The sequence below is a fragment of the Canis lupus genome, chromosome 20, assembly GCF_011100685.1.
Source record: "Canis lupus familiaris isolate Mischka breed German Shepherd chromosome 20, alternate assembly UU_Cfam_GSD_1.0, whole genome shotgun sequence".
NCBI lineage: Eukaryota > Metazoa > Chordata > Mammalia > Carnivora > Canidae > Canis > Canis lupus.
The window spans coordinates 7,640,427-7,654,478 of NC_049241.1; the positions used below are offsets into that span (position 1 = coordinate 7,640,427).

The 14,052-nt window shown below is 39.1% G+C and overlaps 1 long non-coding RNA gene across 1 annotated transcript in view; it reads right to left on the reverse strand.

Annotated features, from left to right (window-relative positions):
* Window positions 1–174: 174 nt before the first annotated feature.
* LOC111091426 overlaps window positions 175–14,052 on the reverse strand; it is a 40,044-nt gene continuing 26,166 nt past the window's right edge. The window contains exon 4 of the long non-coding RNA XR_005374400.1: window positions 175–353. This is a non-coding gene — a long non-coding RNA (uncharacterized LOC111091426). The remainder of the gene's footprint in view (window positions 354–14,052) is intronic.

Genomic DNA, 14,052 nt, shown 5'->3' on the forward strand with positions numbered 1-14,052 from the left:
TAAGGCTTGGATTTGGGTCTCTTGGCTCCAAAGCTATTTTTCATTGTCCAACCTAGCCTCAGCCTTAAAGTGTTGTTCAATCTCCTAACTTCTAGTTGAAAAACTCTGTGTTAATTAAGAGGATGATGGTTGCAATAACAGATAAACTCTGAACTTTCAGTGCTTTTACACATTTAAGGTTTATTCTCACATGTACAAAGCTCTATGTGAATGTTTGACATAGTCTTCCATGCAGAGATGCAGGGACCCAGGTTCCATCCACATAGTAGCTCTGTTGTGTTCAACATGTGCTCCTAATATCTCTGTGCGACACCTTCATGAGTGCCATGGCAAGAAGGAATGCAGTTGATGTCCTGTTGGAGCATGCAAGGGACAGACAATACATCAGGCATCAATTACATTCTACTCCTGATACAGAGACCCCAAATGACAGTGTCTTAAAGGAAGGAGGCATGCCCCTTCTTCCCTCCTTTCTTCACCTTGCTGCTTAAGACATAGATGTGGTGGTAAGCCCTCCTGAGTCATGTGGAAAAACACTCTAGTGATGGCCGAATGCAAGAGAGGAGCCTGGGTCTCTGAATGACTGCATGGAGCAGTCACCATGCCAGTAGCATACTGCCCACCTCCAAACTATATATGAGAAAATTGAAACTGAATTTTCATCCTGTTTAAGCCACTATTGTTTTGGGCACAAATACAACTGGTGGCAACTGAACCTGTATTGTCAATACAGGATCCTAGTCTTTGTTGTCAACAGCACTCTGGCAAATAGTGGCTGGAAGAAGAGTTAGCCCAAAGCCCCATCACTTTGTGCCCAACTAAGCACAGAAGCTGAGTTGGGGGGTGGGCAGCAGAGGCAGTAACTCTTTTTCAGCACATGATGACATTTTTAAATTGTGATAACATACACAGAATATGAAATTTACTATTTTAACTATTTTTAAGTATGTGGTTCATTGGTATTATTTACATTTACATTGTTGTGAAACCATCACTGCCATCCATCTCCAGAAATTTTCTGCCTTCAAAAACTGAAATTAAGTATCCATTCAAAACTAAATTCCTTTTCCCTCTCCCCAGCCCCTGACAGCCACCAATCTACTTTCTGTCTCTATGACTTTACTATTCTAGGTACTTCATATAAATGGAATCATACAATATTTATCTATTGTGACTAGCTTATTTCATGTAGCATGATGTTTTAAAGTTCATCTTTGTTGTAGCATGTGTCAAAAGTTCTTTCATTTTTGAGGCTGAGTAATATCCCATTGTATGCATAGAACATATTTTGTTCATCCATTCATCCCTCAGTGGACACTTGGGTTGCTCCCACCTGCTGGCTACTGTGAATAGTGCTGCTATGAACATGGGTGTGCAAATATCTGTTTGGGAAAAAAAAGAAAAATATCTCTGTGGGAAGAGGAAGAGAGAGCAGAAACAGTATACTTGTATCTTAACCACATGAGCCTGGAGTAGCATGTAATTTTTAAGCACACATTTCACTGGCAAGAACTAGTCACAGGTAACAGTACTAGTTACCTATTACTGAATAACAAATTACCCTAAAATTTAGTAGCTTAGAACCATAAGTATTTACAATCTTTGGCTTCTTTGTGTTAGGAAATAAGGAGAGACATCACTGAGTAGTTGTGGTTGAGGGCTTCTCAAGAGACTGCAGTGGCTACAGTGATCAGACTGGTACTGGAGGATCTGCTTCCAAGATGGCACACTCACATGGCTGTTGGCAAGAGTGCTCAGCTCTTTGCCAAGTAGATCTCTTTATAAGGATGCTTGAGTATCCTCAGAACATGGCAGCTCATTTTCCCCAAAGTAAGTGATCCAAGAGAGCAAAGTAGATGCAGTATTTTTATGATCTAGCTTCAGAAATTATACACCATCATTTCTGCAGTATCTTATTGGTTACATAGGTCAATTTTATTCAGTGTGGGAGGAGACTACACAGGAGCGTGAATAGCAGGGGAAGGGTTCATTGGAGGCCATCCTGAAGTCTGGCTACTGCTGAGGCTCTTGCATCGGGGAAATGTGGTTCTTGTCTGGGCAGCCATTTTCCAGCAATAACTCTATATGTAGAAGGGTATTTTGTGCACAGCTGGTCATGTTGGCCATAGATCTCTCTCCAGGAGTTTCAGAGGTATCTCTGACTACCTATGTGATCTGGTCCTTGGTTTCCCCTTCTGTACAATGAGCTTGTTCTTTGCTACTACCTAGAAACTAGCTCTGATAACCCTGTCTTGGCTTCGAGCCCAGGTAAAAACCGTGGCTGGTGTTCATTGGTATAGGATAGACCCAAGTCTCAGAGAGGCACAATGAAGAGAGAGGCATCATCAGAAAAGTAGGGGTGGGAGCTGAATTCAAGGGCTGGGTGTCCAGGAACATGTCAGATAAGAGTACTAGTTTTGACATCAGCAACGTGGGTTCAAAACGCTCTTAAACTCTGTCTTTGGGCATTTTTGTCTCTTAGAGTCCAGTTTCCTGTACAGCAGGAAAAAATCAACATTGACCTCATAGGGTTGTTAGGATTACTGTTCTAATCTAGTGTTTCCCAAACTTTTATTTGCCATATCTGTCTCCTTGATGTTTTTTTGTATGCCATCGATAGTATTATCTAATATTTTTATATATATTTGTAACTTTATTGATATATAATTCACATAATAGAATTTATCCATTTAGGGTATACATTTCAGTGATTTTAATATATTTACATAGTTTTGTGCAATATGCAAGCATTACCATAGTTTTTGAACATCCCAATTTTCATCAACACCAAAAGAAACTGCGTACCTGTTATCAATCACTCCCCATTTTTCCACAACCCACGCCTCCCCCAGCCCTAGGAAGCCACTAATCTACTTTTTATATCAATGGGTTTTACCCATTATGGACATTTCGTATAAATGGAATCGTAAAATATATGGCCTTTGTGTCTAGCTTCTTTCATTTAAAGTAACGTTTTCAAAATTCATCCACATTATGTATCAGTACTTCATTACTTTTTATGGCTGAGTAACATTCCATTGCATGGATACAAACAAACATTGTGTTTGTTCATTTATCAGTTGATACACATTTGGGTTGTTTTCAGCTTTTGGTGGTTACAACTAATGCCATGAATATTCATATTCAAGATTTACATGGACATATGTTTTCAGTTCTCTTGTGTCCAGTCCTAGGAATGGAATTGCTGCTGCATCATATGGCAGATCTGTGATTAGCCTTTTAAGGAACTGCTAGCCTATCATATAAAGAGACAGCATCACTTTATACTCCCACCAGCACTGATTCAGGGTCCCAGTTTCTCCACATTCTTACCAGTGCTTGCCATTATGTTATTATAGCCATTCTAATTGGTGTGAAGTGGTATCTCTTTATGGTTTTGATTTGCTTTTCCTTTCTATTGATTCATTTTGTTTGTGTTGAAACGAGACTTTATATTGCTACCTGAAGTGAAAAGACAGTATTATTTACCACCAGTAGAAGGTAACCCATTAATGCTATAAGTGTTAAAATAACACGTGTCTGTGTATCACATGCTGTAATTGATATTTACCACATTTGGGGAAACATCAATATAATCTAAGTAAGGGTCTTAGTGATACCACTGGCACAGAGTTCATGTTTCACAAATGATAGGCTATCATTTTTGCCATTTCTAATTTTTACTATTGCTTGATGGGCATAAACAAAGACATATGACAGAGTTTTGTTGTATTTATGTGTTTGTTTTCAGAAAGAGAGTGGAGTAGGATTCAGAGATCAGAAAAAAGGTCCTTATTAAAGAGTCCAGCCAATGGAAGAGAACAGCCTTGGAAGTTAAAAACAATAAGTAAATGGATGGTGAGAATTTATAGTATAGGGTTAAGTATAACATTTGAGATCCACATGCTGGCTGGCAACATTGACAATTCAGGGATTCTTTTCTATAGTATATGTTGATCTTAATTCTTCCTCACATCCTTGCGGGGTGTGCTAATATGTAAGTTCTTAGAGCTTATCCAGGAAACGCTGTGTCTGATTCAGCCTTAGACCACCCTTTTCCCGCCCCCACCAAACCCCTGACCTCACTGCTGCAGCTCAGACACTGTGTGTGAGGAGGGCAGGGCAGTTTGGGGAGTCCTGACCTGACAAGTGGAACTGAGGTTCACGGGGGTGCAGAAACTTATCCAAGTTCACCAGCACTTAGGTGTGAGACCTGAGACTAGAATCCAGGTCTCCAGATCCTCCTACCATTTTTCTTTCTGGAAAGCCCTTCTTGGCTCTTTATTTCATTTCTATAAATTGTGAGGTACAGATTCCTTGTCAGTAGACAGAGATTTGCTACTCAAAATGTGGTTCATGTCAGCAGCAATAGCACCTGGGTGCTTGTTAGAGATTTTAGACTCTCTGGCTCCACCCAGACCTACTGAATCAGAATTTGCATTTTAACAAGATCCCCTGGTAATTTATCTCGGGAACATTGACTAAGATATTATAACTGGTTTATTCATCCAAAACCCTTATTTGAACACTAATACTCTGTGTCAGGCTCTGATCAGTGGTAAGCAAACAGAAATGATTAAGTCCTCATTTCTGCCATCAAGAAGGTCCCAGGCTAATAAGGGATATTAGATGATAAACCAAAGATCACAGCCTTCCCAAAGACTTTTTTTTTCCTGATTGAAAAGTAGTTCCTTTATCACTTTTTCTAAAAATGAATTGCTAAGAATTGTGCAGAGGCTGTATTGTTGGTGTTGTATGTCTGTCTAGTATGCTTTCCCCTTTTGTCTTCCAGGTCCTTTGGAAAACTCCTTCCCCAATTATTTTTTTAATTTTTATTAAAAAATATTTATCAAGCATCACTGTATGTTAAGTTCTGTTCTAGATGCTAGGAATATACTGGTCAAGAAATTAGACAAAGTCCTTCTTTTCAAGGAGGCTCTTTATATTCTGTTTTCTATGGAGAAAAAACAAAAAGGGCAGCAGGGTCAAGGAAGGGGTCTCCTTTGGGTAGGGTGGTTGAGAAAGGCCCCTCTGAAGTGGTAAAAGTCTAGCCCAAGACATGAGAAGGAACCAGTCCTATGGCATCTCAAGGAAGAGTGTTGTTGGCTTTGGTGAAGCTGTCAATCATGGAGCTAGGTCTGCCCTCTGGTCTCATTGATTGGTGGAAGGATGAGCATGTGATCCAAAAGAGCCAATCGGAGTCTTCCTAGGGACTGATGTATAGGTATGGGAAGAAACTAGCTGCTTAAGGATTTCTCTGTGATCTGGAACAGGTCCCTTCTCTTCTCCGAGCCTTTTTTTACTCATCTGTGCAACAGAGGGCTTAAACCATATCACCTTAGCTTCTGTTAAGCATCAAAGCATCAGAGCACTGGCTTCTTTGTGTGTGTGGGTCTGTCTTCCCTGCCCCCTTCTCAGATACATTTTAAATAATAGCCTTACTAACTGAAGCTGACTCCTATTTGAAAAATTTGAATGGTCAGCCACTGCCTAACAGGGATTCTATCTTGTAGAAGATTGATGAGATCCATTTATAGCCTTTATATTTGTTTTATAACTAGAATATGGGAAGAAGAACCTGGGTTCAAACCTACTTCTGCCTGTTACTAGTTGGGTAAACCTGAATAAGAATCATGGCTTTTCTGAATCTCAGTTTCTTCATCTAAACAGCAAATATAGGGCAGCCCATGTGGCTCAGCAGTTTAGTGCCACCCTCAGTCCAGGACCTGATCCTGGAGACCCCGGATCAAGTCCCAAGTCAGGCTTCCCTGCATGGAGCCTGCTTCTCCCTCTGCCTGTGTCTCTGACTCTCTCTCACTCTCTCTCTCTGTGTCTCATGAATAAATAAAAAATCTTTTAAAAAATAAAAATAAAAAGCAAATATAATAATAGTATTCACCTCAAAGGATTCTTTTGAGAAGTAAATGAGCTGTCCCATGCACCTCTAATTCCCAGAGCTTATGGTTTGTGAATCAATGTCCACCTTCCCCACTAGACTGCATGCATCGTGGGGACATGAACTGGAACTACTCTTACATGCGATTTAGCCATTATTGTTAAAGTCATTATGGAATTTTGTCTTCTTTTTTACTTTTTAAGATTTTATTTATTTATTTTAGAGAGCGCACGCGCTTATGTGCACACAAATAGGGCAAAGGGGCAGAGGGGGAGGGAGAGAATTTTATGCACACTCTGTGCTGAGTGTGGAGCCTGATGTGGAGCTCAGTCTCACGATCCTGAGATCATGATCTGAGCCAAAACCAAGAGTTGGACACTTAACCAACTGAGCCACCCAGGCGCCCCAAATTTTGTCTTTTTAAATAGCTATACCAACCTATTACCAAGATTGTAAAAAGATGTAAGCTAAAATAGGACTTTTTAGAGGTTTCTAGTGAAAATATTAGCTTAGAATACATGGAAACAGCAAAAAGAAAAGAGTTCAGATATCTCTTTAGCACCTCCAGTATGTCAGTTAATGTTCAAGGAGCCTTCACACCCAGTGCCCATTGACCCCTTACCATAATTCCATGAAGTGGATATTGTTGTTATTACCATGGTGTAGATAAGAAATTGGGGGGATCCCTGGGTGGCACAGCGGTTTAGCGCCTGTCTTTGGCCCAGGGCGCGATCCTGGAGACCCGGGATCGAATCCCACATCGGGCTCCCGGTGCATGGAGCCTGCTCCTCCCTCTGCCTGTGTCTCTGCCTCTCTCTCTCTCTCTCTGTGTGACTATCATAAATAAATAAATAAATAAATAAATAAATAAATAAATAAATAAATAAATAAAAAGAAATTGGAAGCCCAGAAAGATCAAGAAATTCATCCAAGTTTACACAGCTAATAAGTGACTCAGATGAAGTTCAGACCAGCCTGGCTCCAGTGGCCAAATTCTTCCCACCTCTTCAAGATGTAGTTCTTCAGATGTGATAGGAAGAATCCATACTTGATCAAGATACAAGGAGGTAGGTGTTCTCTGGCAATTGAGGAGGAAAAGAGAGACCCTGTGTGTAAACTGGAGCAGGGCTTCTGTGCTGAGAGGATGATCTTGGGCTGAAAACAGGAGGTATCTAGCATGAACAAAGAACTAGGATCCCATAGTGACCAGAGCCCAAATACTGTTTGTTGAATATCACTGCATGCTACATTCAATGCTTAGCCCTATGAGAATTACCTCACAACAAAGCCAAGAGATAGGAATATCAAAAGCCAGACATTATAGGTGAGGAACTGAGGATCAAAGAGGTAAGCTATTTAGTAGAGGTCACACAGCTAGTAAGGAGCAGGATCTGAGTTTGAATGCTCATCTGCCTGATTCCAAAGCCCCTGCTGTTTTACAAAGCCAAACCACATGAAGTAAATGCTGCCTCTTCTAATGCAGGATCTTTAGGGGAAAATCAACAGACAAAACCAGTGGATGGCAAAAGAGATCTCCACATCGATGGGATATCTCCCTGTACCCCTCCTCACACTCAAACACACTCCAGCCCACCTTCTAGGCCCTTTTGTTACCATAGGCATTCCCATTCTGTGTGCCTGGGTCCCTGGGTATCTTTTGAAGACAATGATGGGATTTCTTAAGTGATTTTTACACTAGGGAGATACAAGAAAATTGATGCAGCATTTACTTTTGTTGAAGATAGACTTTCTTCCACTCAGGGTAGGAAGAAGTCCTCTACAGTGGTTAAACTTACCTGTGTATGGCAGTTTGCTTTTAATAAATTGCTTCCTCTTTCTTAAGCCTCAGTTTCCCTGTTTGTAAATGATGATAATAGTAGCACCCACTGCAGGGGCTGCTGTGGAGATTATCCTTGGTAAATGCTTAGCCCCATGCTTGACACACAGCATGTACACAATTATGCATGTCCCTGTGTATGTGCCAGAATGACTCTGAGTAGCTCAAGCTAGCTATAACATCTGACAGCCCATTATTTTTGTCTTTGATTAATAAAATGTTGTAGCATACAGTAATTGCCTTGCAAAAGGTGGTGAGCTACAGTGGAGAAAACATAGAATTTAAAGCCAGGGAGACTAATTTGAATACCAGCCCTGCCTCCCCCAGCTGTATGACCCTGGCCACTTCAATCCACCTTGCAGAGTCTTACTGTCCTCTTCTAGGGCAGGGGGGAGTTGCTGCCAAGCTGTGAGGAATGTGATCAGCAAGCAGCTTCCAGGTGTCAACTCTTGCACAATCTGCTTCAGTTGGAGAGAACCCCCTTGCCAAAGTCATACCCTTTGCAGAGCATTCTGTATTTGCTGAGGAAGTGAGGTGGGGGTATAAAGGTCCAGCCATTTCTGCTAGTATGGAATGCTCTGGTGGTCAGGATAGGGCCAGAGCTCCCTCAGGTTGGCCAAGGCTTCATCAAGCTTTCATCAGACTTTGACTTCTTTCTCTGTCCAATTCTTCATGGGTATTAATCCCTCCCATCTGGGCATCTACCTTGGAAGAACCCAGCCTTCAACATTTGGTGCCAGAACTGGTCTGAGTAAGTAGGTAATAAGTAAGATAGGCTTTGGGAGTTAGATCACTCACTCACTAGATAGCAAGAGAGTAGTGGCCAACTGAGCGGAGATAGCCTAGTTGTTAAAACCTTCATAAGCGGGGAATTGGGAGAGTTGCACCTGTGGATGGAAATGGACTAGCAGGCATGGTGTATTTGAAAAGGTACTTGAAAAGGATGGAGAACACAGTACGATAAACAGATTGATGATTATGACTAAATACTACTAAGTCTCTATTCTAAGGATCCACAAACATTTTCTTCAAAGGGTAAGATAGCAAATGTTTTAGACTTTGCAGACCAAACAGTTTGCAACAATTCACCTCTGCTGTTGTAATGCAAAGGAGTCATAGAAAATATTTAATCAAACAAAACTTTGTAAATACAGGCTATTGGCCAGATTTGATCCATGGGTCATAGTTTATTGATACTTGCTCTATACTATAGAAAAATAATAAACAGCTAATGATCAGTAACAGACAAATGAAAGCTAGAGGTCTCCTTCAGTTATTTTCAAAGAAGCTTTTTTTTTTTTTTTTTCCCTAGCAGAAGAGAGAAGAAAGCTGAGGACCAAGATCAGGACCTCAGGATGTGACAGTTATTTAAAGACACTTAAGTGACCAACCAAGGCAGGTCTGTTATGCTAAGATTATCACCCTGCAGCCTGTGGTTTTCTGGGCAGGGTGTGGGGAATCCTGATTTATTTCATTTACTGATTTCCCATGTCATTTGCCTCTTCCTCCAAGGAACCCTCCCTGACTGACCATTCCAACCAAATTCTCTATCAAGCATTCTGTTGGTTTCCATCACAGGACTTTCCATCCACCTAGGAAGCCAATCTTTTTTGGAAGTATGACATACAAAAGAAATGTATACAGGCCATAATTATACAGCTGGGTGAATCTTTACAAGGTGAGCCTTCATAACCAGCACCCAGATGAAGTAATAGAACAAGGCCAGCATCAGAAGTCTCTCATGCTCCCTCTCAGTTACTACTGCTCTTAAAAAGAGCTACTTTGATAGGGATTGCATTAAACGTGTATATTGCCCTGGTAACATTGACATTTTCACAATATTAATTCTGCCAATCCATGAGCATGGAATATTTTTCCATCTCTTTGTGTCTTCCTCAATTTCTTTCAGAAGTGTTCTATAGTTTTTAGGGTATAGATCCTTTACGTCTTTGGTTAGGTTTATTCCTAGGTATCTTATGCTTTTGGGTGCAATTGTAAATGGGATTGACTCCTTCATTTCTCTTTCTTCAGTCTCATTGTTAGTGTATAGAAATGCCACTGATTTCTGGGCATTGATTTTGTATCCTGCCACGCTACCAAATTGCTGTATGAGTTCTAGCAATCTTGGGGTGGAGACTTTTGGGTTTTCTATGTAGAGTATCATGTCATCGGCGAAGAGGGAGAGTTTGACTTCTTCTTTGCCAATTTGAATGCCTTTAATGTCTTTTTGTTGTCTGATTGCTGAGGCTAGGACTTCCAGTACTATGTTGAATAGTAGTGGTGAGAGTGGACATCCCTGTCTTGTTCCTGATCTTAGGGGAAAGGCTCCCAGTGCTTCCCCATTGAGAATGATATTTGCTGTGGGCTTTTCGTAGATGGCTTTTAAGATGTTGAGGAATGTTCCCTCTATCCCTACACTCTGAAGAGTTTTGATCAGAAATGGATACTGTATTTTGTCAAATGCTTTCTCTGCATCTAATGAGAGGATCATATGGTTCTTGGTTTTTCTCTTGCTGATATGATGAATCACATCTCACAGAGGAAGACATAGACATGGCCAACATGCACATGAGAAAATGCTCTGCATCACTTGCCATCAGGGAAATACAAATCAAAACCACAATGAGATACCACCTCACACCAGTGAGAATGGGGAAAATTATCAAGGCAGGAAACCACAAATGTTGGAGAGGATGCGGAGAAAAGGGAACCCTCTTACACTGTTGGTGGGAATGTGAACTGGTGCAGCCACTCTGGAAAACTGTGTGGAGGTTCCTCAAAGAGTTAAAAATAGACCTGCCCTTCGACCCAGCAATTGCACTGTTGGGGATTTACCCCAAAGATACAAATGCAATGAAACGCAGGGACACCTGCACCCCGATGTTTATAGCAGCAATGGCCACGATAGCCAAGCTGTGGAAGGAGCCTCGGTGTCCATCGAAAGATGAGTGGATAAAAAAGATGTGGTTTATGTATACAATGGAATATTACTCAGCTATTAGAAATGCAAATACCCACCATTTTCTTCAACGTGGATGGAACTAGAGGGTATTATGCTGAGTGAAGTAAGTCAGTCGGAGAAGGACAAACATTATATGTTCTCATTCATTTGGGGAATATAAATAATAGTGAAAGGGAATATAAGGGAAGGGAGAAGAAATGTGTGGGAAATATCAGAAAGGGAGACAGAACGTAAAGACTGCTAACTCTGGGAAACGAACTAGGGGTGGTAGAAGGGGAGGAGGGCGGTGGGTGGGAGTGAATGGGTGATGGGCACTGGGGGTTATTCTGTATGTTGGTTAATTGAACACCAATAAAAAATAAATTAAAAAAATAAAAATACAAATAAAAATAAAGGCAAGTATGAAAAAGAAAAAAAAAAAAAGAGCTACTACCCTGACTTCCAACAGTGTAGATTATTCTTCCCTGTTTGTGAACTTTATAGAAATAGAATCCTACTGTATGTACTCTTGAGTCTGGTTGGCTCTTCTACTCAGCATTATTGGGGAGCAGGGTAGGGAGAGATTCATCCATGTGGTTATAGTTTATTTGTTCCTGTGGTGTGAATACACTGCAACTTATTTATTCTAGAGCTGATGAACATTCTATTTGCTTCCACTTTTGGCTATTAGGAAGAGTGCTGCTGTGACATTTTTGTATATGTCTTTTGATGAACTTATACACACATTCCTGTTGGTTATAGTCTCATACATTTTTACCAGCAGTGTATGAGAGTCCTTTTTGCTCTATATTCTTGCCAATACTTATTCTGCCTTTTTAATTTTATCCATCCTATTGGGTATATAATGGTTTTGTATTGGGTTTTTAATTTGCATTTTTTGCATTTCTTTTTTTTTTTTTAGGTAGGCTCCACACCCAACGTGGAGCCCAGTGTGGGACTTGAACTCATGACTCTGTGATCAAGACCTGAACAGAGATCAAGAGTTGGACACTTAACCAACTGAGCCACCCAGGTACCCTGTACATTTCCTTAATGAGTAATGATGGTTAGTACTTTCCATGTGACCATTCAGATGTCCTCCTTTGTGAAAAGCCTGTCCAGACTGCCCATTTTTCTTTTCTTTTTTTGTTTGTTTGCCCATTTTTCTATTGGATTTTTTTTGCCTATTTTATTTACTTGTAGGGGTTCCTATTAAATACTGGACAGAGGTCTTGTCAGATATATGTATTGCAAATATGGTCTCTTACTATGTGGCTTTCCTTTTTAATAACTTTAATGTCATATGCTTTTGTTTTCAGCTTAAGAAATTTTTGCATATTTAATAGCATATAGGTATTTTCTTAGGTTTCCTTCTAAAAGTTGTATCATTTTACCTTTCACATTTAAATCTATAATCCATCTGGACTTTGTTTTTGTGTATGATATGAGCAAAGAGACAAGATTTCTTTCCTTTATGGTTATCTAACTGCTCTGGCAACATTTATGGAAAAGATCATCTTTTCTCCACTTAATTTTAGTTGACACTATTATGTTACCATATATGTGTGGATCTTTTCTGGCCTTCTGTTTTCTTCCATGAATCTATTTGTCCTTGTGCCAATACCACATTGTCTTAATTATTGCAGTTTTCCCTAAGGCTTGAAATATTCAACTTTGTCTCGTTATCTAAGATTGCCCTAGGTATCCTAGATCCTTACAATTCCATTTTTTTTAAATCTCTTAATTTCCATAAAAAACCAGTAGGGGGTTTTGATTTGGATTGTATTAAATCCATAGATCACACAGAGGAGAATCAACATTTTATCATTATTGAGTCTTCTTATCATGAACATGGAATATCTCATTATTTATTTAGCTCCTCTTTGATTGCTTTCAATCATATTTTGTAATTTTCAATACAGAGGTCTTACACATGTTTTGTTATATTTATTCTTAGATATTTTACATTTTCGATGCTCTTGTACATGGTATTTTAAAAATTTCTTTTTCCCTTTGCTTGTTGCTAGTATATGAAAATAGAATACAATTGATTTTTTACAGATTTATTGAGGTTTAATTGAAGTACAGTAAACTTTACATTTTAAAGTGTACAATTGATACATCTTAACATACATATGCATTACGAAACTATCACCACAATCAAGATAATGAAGGTATCCATCACTCCCCAAACTTTCCTTATAACACTTTATAAAACATTTCTTTCTACTCCAGCCCATCACTACACAACAACCAATCTACTTTCTGTCACTCTATATCAGTTTGCATTTTCTAGGTTTTTATACAAATGGAAATTCATTCAATATTTACCTCGGAGGGGGTCTGAGTTCTTTCACTAAGATAATTATCTTGAGATTTAGTCATGTTGCTGAATGTTTCAATAGTTGGCTCCTTTTTGTTGCTGAATATTCATTATATGGTTACAACACAGTTTATCCATTCACCAGTTGATGGATATTTGAGCTATTACCAGTTTTGTGCTATTATAAATAAAGCAGCTGTGAACATTCGTGTAGAAGTCTTTCTATGGACATTTACTTTCATTTCTCATGTCTTGAGTAAATACCCAAGACCAAAATGGCTGAATCATACGGTAGGGGTGTATTTAATTTTTAAGCAACTACAATCTGGTTTCCACAGTGACGATACCATTTTATGTTTGCAACAGCAGATGATGAAAATTCCAATTGCTTCATATCCTAGCACTTGGAGTGATCAGTCTTTTTAATTTTAGCCATTCAGAGTGGTTGTAAAGTGGTTTATCATTGTGGTTTTGATTTGCATTTCCCTAATGACTAATATTGTTGAGCATGTTTTCATAGACTTATTTACTATCTCCTTTGGTGCAATGCCAGTTAAAATCTCTTGACATTTTTTATTATACTCTTTCTATTACTTTTGAGTTATAAAATTTTAAAAATATTTTTTACATACAAATCTTTTGTTAAATATTTGTTTTGCAATTATTTTCTCCCAATTTGTGGCATGCCTTTTTATTTTTCTAACAGTATCTGTTGAAGAACAAAATTTTAATTTTGATGGAAACAAAGTAATTTTTTTCTTCATAGCTTATGCTTTTTGTGTCCTATTTAATATGTTTTTAGTCAAATCTAAGATCACTAAGGTTTCCTCTCATGATTTCTTCTTCTTTATGGTTTAAGGTCTTACATTTAGATCTATGATCCATTTTGAGTTAATTTTGTTTGTGGTGTAATTTGGTAATTATCTGGTTTATTTTTTTACTTTCGAACATTCAACTGTTCCAGGTCTATTTGTTGAAAAGATTATCCTTTCTCCCTTGGACTTTCTTGGTACCTTTGTTGGAAATCAATTTACCATGTATATGTGAGTCTTTTT